Raw genomic sequence first — 7,054 nt, forward strand, 5'->3', positions numbered from 1 at the left:
GATCAAAACTGCATGTAAAGGGTTAATTTATGCAAAATAAATCTAACACCAATAACGTAACTGTTAAAATTATCTGTCTCAGTAGTTTTCTTAATTTCACTTCCTCGTCTCTTCTACGAACATCCTGCATACTTGATAGTAAACAGGCAGAACTTCAGTATTCAGAGGGAGAAGGAAGGAAGCTAGACCTGTTTTTGCTTTAAACCACAAATTCTTCAGAATCGAGCCCGATTTCTTTGACGTCATTCCTCCCCGAACGTCTCCAACAGACATCGTGCCACTGACGCAACATGTGTTGGATTTCTTAAGTATTTGACAGATCATCAACTTCTCCTTGATAAATAAATATTACTAGTTTACATTTTCCCTGTTCATTTTAAAGATGTTCTTTTGCTGTTTGTCGATACAAAGATCTCAATTAGACTCCCCACTCTTTCTGTGACTTTGGGGCAGTTTTGGAAAAAGTATTCAGATCCTTCATTAAAGGTTCTGTACTCGACATTCAGCACATTAAAGGAGACTTATTATAGACCGTTGCCAGGTTCTTGTTTCTGCAAGAACATGTTTACATGTTTTAATGTTTAAAAAACACTTTATTTGTCCCATACTGCCCAACGCTGCTGCTCCTGTATCAACCCTCTGTCTGAGACGCTCCGTTGTTGCGCCTGTCTCTTTAACCCTCCCTCCCGAAAATCCCAGTCTGCTCTGATTGGTCAGCGTTTCCGGATCTTCGGATTCTCCGCATCTGTGCTCTCCCTCTCCGTATAGCGTACAGTCACATTGCAGCACTTTCTACCCTCCAAATTAACATCGGCAGCCAAGATTACAGCTTTCCCTGGCAGCGATATTACGAATCCCACTATGGCCACGCCAAGATCCGCCCTTCAATAGCATTTATTGGCCAGGCGTCCATGCTTACGCAAGGTAACGTAGCCCCATTTGTACAGGTCCTATCCCCTGACCAATCGGCTATCCTAACCTTAACCACTAGAGGTCAAATGCCTAACCCCAACCAATCGAGCTGCTTCGTGGGGCGGGTTTTGGCGTGGCCATAGTGGGATTCGTAATTTCGCTCCCTGGCATTAGCATGTAGCTACATGTAGCAGTGTCTGTAACGTAAACACTGCATGCCTGCCTGAAGCAGATGGCAATATATTGAAAAAAGGCTCGGTATGACATCATACAGAGCCGGTTTGGTAGGAGAGGAGAAACAACTGTTGCAACCCACGCGTTCAGAACAGTGTGAACTCTGAGGTTTTGGCTGGTATGTTTACCTCATTATTTGAAGCTTCGGCCACATTTGACATGAACATCCGACATTGTAACCTAAAAATAAAGTAAAGAAAATACAGAAAAGTATAATAGGTCTCCTTTAATGTTGCAGTAAACAAATATTTACTATGTAAAGATATAGTGGAGTAATGGCGTCCTGAGCAGAGACTGAGGTCACTCTCTGTGTGTGTGTTGGCAGCAGTAAAACAAGCTGCAGTGTAACGTTAATGGGCACCTGTGATACAACTAGGGTTGCACGATATTAACAAAATGTGATATTGCGATATCGATTATGAATATTGTGATGTCGATATTAATTTCGATATTTTTAAGCACATGTAAAATTACAAAAGTTCCGGGAAAACGCATCAAAATAGATTAATAACAAATTAAACAAGTTTTCTGACAACACAAGGTTTATTTCGACAGTCATATTGGACTGGTCCAACATGAATAAACAAATAAGGACCATGTCTACAGAACAGGACATGTTGTACTGGTTGGACAGTATAAAATAACTAAATAAAGACAGGACACAACTTTTCTTTCACTTCTCTGATTCGTTCCGTTTTGTTGTCTCCGTCTTTTTCTTCACTTACACTGTCCCTCTGTCGAAATATGCACACACGTGGTACGCTCCATAGGGTTTGTCACGTAGCGGACCCGTGCGCTGACGTGTACTAACATGTGCAAGTGGCACGGTACCTGGCCAATGAGACATGACGATCATTACAGCATTTCAAGCTCTAAATCAAACACAACTCAGCCACACAGCCAATTTGTCCAGTCATTTTAAGCCAAAATGGGGGTCAACCTAGGCCAAATTGCAACAGAAGCGAACTCAACTGATTTTGTTTCCTCAATATGTCCTGATTAAAGCGAAAAAAAGCCCCGAAGAATCCCATTATGGGAAAGTTTTGAAAAAGACAAAAATATAGCCTGTTCATACGCCTACTTGTTCTTTTTCTCACGTGAATAGGGTAAAGATTTTAACCTTTAGATATCACCATGAAAATTACTGACTTGATTACTTACATCAAGACAAACAAAAAAATGTATTACAAGTTCTTTGAAATTGTTTGTTAACATGGGCAAACGGTGCATAACCTAATTACGTGTGTGCTAATTTGCATAAATACCAAAAATGTGAAAATGTCTTGTTGAATCTTGTTGACATATAACAGTAAAAGACTTAATGTTAAGATCTGAATGGAACCCATTTAGGCTACCCATGAGCATCAATACATAGAGGCAGGAAGAAGTACTTTAAACCAGCCTTTATTAATAATTATTGCAGAGATGGGGTTTGGGGATGGGTCCGTGGCACTGACTCTGGGGGATGAGTCTGAGGGAAGAACAGGAGACAAGTGCAAGGAGAATGCAGAAGGCAAAAGGTAGGTAAAATAAAAAGTGGCTGGATCAAACAATCACATTACGTACACACTACAGAGAATGGCTGTTTTAAATTACTTCTTCCTGCCTCCATGTATTAATGCTCAGTTTTGACTTACATTAGCTGTTTAGTTTAAAGCGCCCATATTATGCTCATTTTCAGGTTCATAACTGTATTTTAAGGTTGTACCAGAATAGGTTTACATGGTTTAATTTTCAAAAAACACCATATTTTTGTTGTACTGCACAGCTCTCTCTCACTGCTGCAGATCCTCTTTTCACTCTTCTCACTCAAAACAGCATGGATGGATTTTTTTCAAAGTTTGTATGTGTGTGGAAGCACCAGAGACACAAAAGAACACCCCAAATCCCAGAAAGTGTTTTTTTCATAATAGGGGCACTTTAACTACTAATGTTAACTAGCATTTTAGTTAGCAATAATTAGCCTGTGCCTTGGTTATCTCCTTACATATACCTACACTCTCCGTCTCTGTAAGATTGGGAATGATTGAGATTTCTCTCGGCACAGCTACCAGAAGACTTCACACTTTCAGACAGGTTGCTCACGTCACATCTACGTCGGAAAGCTCAATTTGCAGCTGCTCAGTAACGCTCAGCCATCACCGGAAAAGTGCTTCTAATATCCTTCACTGGTCTCCGTCCAGAGACACAGGGTCTGTTGGTCCATTTATGTTACTGTCTATGGTTTCATACCGTTGGTGCTGCCTGAAATGCCATATCTTTAGTATAAAGGATCTTTGCTTATACTTAGCAACGGTCTGTTATCAAGAAATAGCAGACCGCAAAATGCCGTAGATTTCAACCAAGCCATGTAATAATGAACTATAACTGCAAATAAATGTAGTAAAAAGTACAATATTTCCCTTTGAAATGTAGTGGAGTTTAAGTACAAAGTAGCACAAGTGTAGCAAGACTCCAGTAACAAATGGCTGCCTCAAAAGTGTAATATAATACAGTAAGCAAATGCATTTGGTTACTTTTCAGCACTTATTTGGGGTTCTTCAGGGAATCACACTCAGTCCACTGCTCTTTCTCTTAAAGACTCTATTATGTGATGAGTCTTTATGTAAATAATCCACCTGCGTTCTTTCTGCCAACACAGAAGTTTTCTTCTGTTTCTTTAAAAGAGAGGTTGATGGAGTTTCACTTCTCTTTGTTTCCTCATTAAATTATTTTTATCGATATAACTAGAATAACAAAGTACAACCACATTTATGTGAATGAAAAACTTTTTTTTTGTTCTAAGAACTGCTGCTGTGTTGTTTCTGGTGGAAACTGAGGCAGTACTAATGTGACCAATACTACTAATGCTTATACTGCTAATATTACTAATAGTGCTACAACTATTACTACCAGTACTAAAATACTTACACTGTAATATTCTAATGCTAAGATAAGATAACATTATTTAGGGCTGCAACTAACGATTATTTTCATAGTCGATTAATCTGTCCACTATTTTCTCGATTAATGGATTAGTTGTTTGGTCTATGAAATGTTCGAAAATGGTGAAAAATGAGGATCAGAGTTTCCCAAAAGCCCAAAGTGACGTCCTCAAATGGTTTTTGTCCTCAGTTTACTGTCCCAGAGGAGAGAAGAAACTAGAACAATATTCATATGGAAATTGGAATTGGAATTGGAAATTGATTTATTTGAAACAGGGACAGTGCACAAATAAACATTAAACTTGTTAAACAAGAGAATATGTCTTGGGCCAGGTTATAGCAACAATTGCTAATTTCCACCTGTAGTCCCTGTAGGAATGTAGGAAGCTGGAATCAGAGAATTTTTCTTTATTTTTATTTAAAGGGGCGCTATGCAGTTTTGGCCTTTTCTTCACTGTTTTCTCGCTTTTTGCTCACAGGTTTCTCTATAGAGCTCCCCCTACAGCTTCGGAATAGATATTATCAGTCCCTCCAGGATTTTGCGATGTCGCGCTCACGCCAATTCACGCAAATTCAACCAATCACCGTGACTTTGGTGCGCCTCGCAATTTTGACCAATCACCGCAACTTTTCCACATATTAATAACCAATAACCGGAGTTTCCCGCGACTTCAACCAATCCCAGCAGTCCCACATGCCTGACTTTACGTCAGTATAATGTGACTCTGAGTGCGACTGACCAAGTGGGAGAGAGAGAGAGAGAAGACGAGACTTGAACATCTCACATTTACCAACAAAGCGTACAGTGAAAAAAACATTTCAGACCGTCCTGCCAACCTGTATACATTTTAACATCAATGTACGCCGTAACGATTTTTCACTATAAAGTCGCAGGCTGCTGTTTCAATCCTGACGGCTCTCTGCAGCGGGCGAGCTGCACACACACACACACACACACACACACACACACACACACACACACACACACACACACGGTGGATGCAGGATAAACCGGAGATGAGACGACACGATGACCTAAATTGAGGACAGCTACGCTCGTTATTGTAAGAGCAATGATAAGTTAAAGTCTAATAAGTACTTTATCAAACCGTATGAATGTGTGTCCCAGGCCAAGATAGGAAATTAACTAACAATGTAAAATCAACAAGACACTGACACATATGTTCAAATTTGATTCATTCAATAAATGATTTTCTTAAATCCACCAGCCATTTTCATATTATACCAATATTTGCAGCATCCTGAGCCTTTTTGGTAAGGTTCCCTAGGAAAACTCAGCCCAGGATAGTTTTATTCTCCCCGAAACAAGTTTCCTTTTTATTTTTAAAGAACCATACAAAAGCAACTTTTTTTGCAACTTTCACTGTCTCCCGCAACTTCATTGCAACAAACATACAAAAGACGTCGCCACTTTTATCGCAATTTTTTTTACAAAGGGAGAGACTGAGATATTTGGCAGCTCCTATGTTTACTCGTGTCTGAGTCCTCGCTTGGTCAGTCTGCCGTTTCCTCTTCCTCTCTTCCTCCGACAATGCTTTCCGAGCTTTCTGCTTCTTTGTTGCAGGCTCAGCCATGACGATAGTGTGAAAAACTCCATCTCTACCTTGTTAGCCGGTTCCTGAATGGGCGTACGTGTGCAGTGCCGTGAAGCAATTTGTTACATCGCGAGACCTGATATCACCAGAGGTGTCAAATATATTCACATTCATTACTCAAGTAGAAGTATAGATACTAGGGTTTGAAAAGACTTCTGTAGAAGTTGAAGTATCAACTCAAGCTTTTTACTCAAGTAAAAGTGTAAAAGTACTGGTTTCAAAACTACTTAAAGTATAAAAGTAAAAGTAATGTAATGGGGAAAAAATGCCAAAAAGGACAAAAGCTTAGCCCGCCCCACAGGGGTCTATAGTGCACTACCCCACCTCCACAAAAAAACATTTTTCTAAAGGCCATAATGACTATAATGTTATATTAAAATCATACGTGCAAACTCAGAAGGGCTGAAAAAGGTGACACATCTCTTCTGTTTGTCAGACAACAGCAGCTACAGTCTGGTGTTAGAATCCTCTCCAGTGAAATACAGACACATACTTTTATAAAGTTTTACACTGACAACTGTACGTTAACTTTTAACCCGATAAATTAGGGACCCTTTATGAGAATTTTATTAGATTTGGGGGAAAAAAAAAATTAAAAAAAAAAGGGGGAAAAAAAATTTTAAAAAAAATTTATATTTATAACAATAATTAATTTATTTCCTGCTGATTAAGGCGCAATCAGGGCAGCTAATAGCATCACAGATTGTTGTGGTGGTCCTCCGGCGCATACAGTACAGTCTACGGCGCAGACACAGTGCAGTATGTTATTGTTGAACGCGGCAAAAACGAAGCCTCACAAAGAGTGAAATCCCTAATGAAAATCCTGTAAGTGCTTTGATTATGTTTATATCTCCATAATAATTGCTTATTATAGTAAAATATTTGGAGTTGGTGTTCCTATATCAAAAGTTGCATTAACTAACTTAGATACCCAGTGTAACGTAATGATTAGAAGAGTGCGTTTGTCAACGTTCCTTGCTAGCTGTATGTGTATGAAGCATAGGTATGAAGTCAAATAATCTGCCAGCTAACAGCAGACATATAGCAGTTATCCACTTTGTCATGTCAGGGATTTATATAAGGTGCTGTAACTTTGTTGCTCCAGAATTAGAGGGTTACCTGTTAGATTATAGCCAATCCACTTCTCCAGACACCACTACAATACTGGGACTAGCCCAAACCATGAAAAACATCCCAAGACCATTATCCCACCTTCAAAATATGTCAATATAATTTTGCCTGCAGTATATAGTGTAGCAAGGTAGTCTTCAGTATTTTTTATAATTACATTTTAGGGGACCCCCCAAGAGTCCTAAGTCATTTCGAACCCTGACCGTGCAGGTGCACAAACCAATAGGGTGTCGGAAT

Source organism: Perca fluviatilis, chromosome 3 (genome assembly GCF_010015445.1).
Source record: "Perca fluviatilis chromosome 3, GENO_Pfluv_1.0, whole genome shotgun sequence".
Taxonomy (NCBI): Eukaryota; Metazoa; Chordata; class Actinopteri; order Perciformes; family Percidae; genus Perca; species Perca fluviatilis.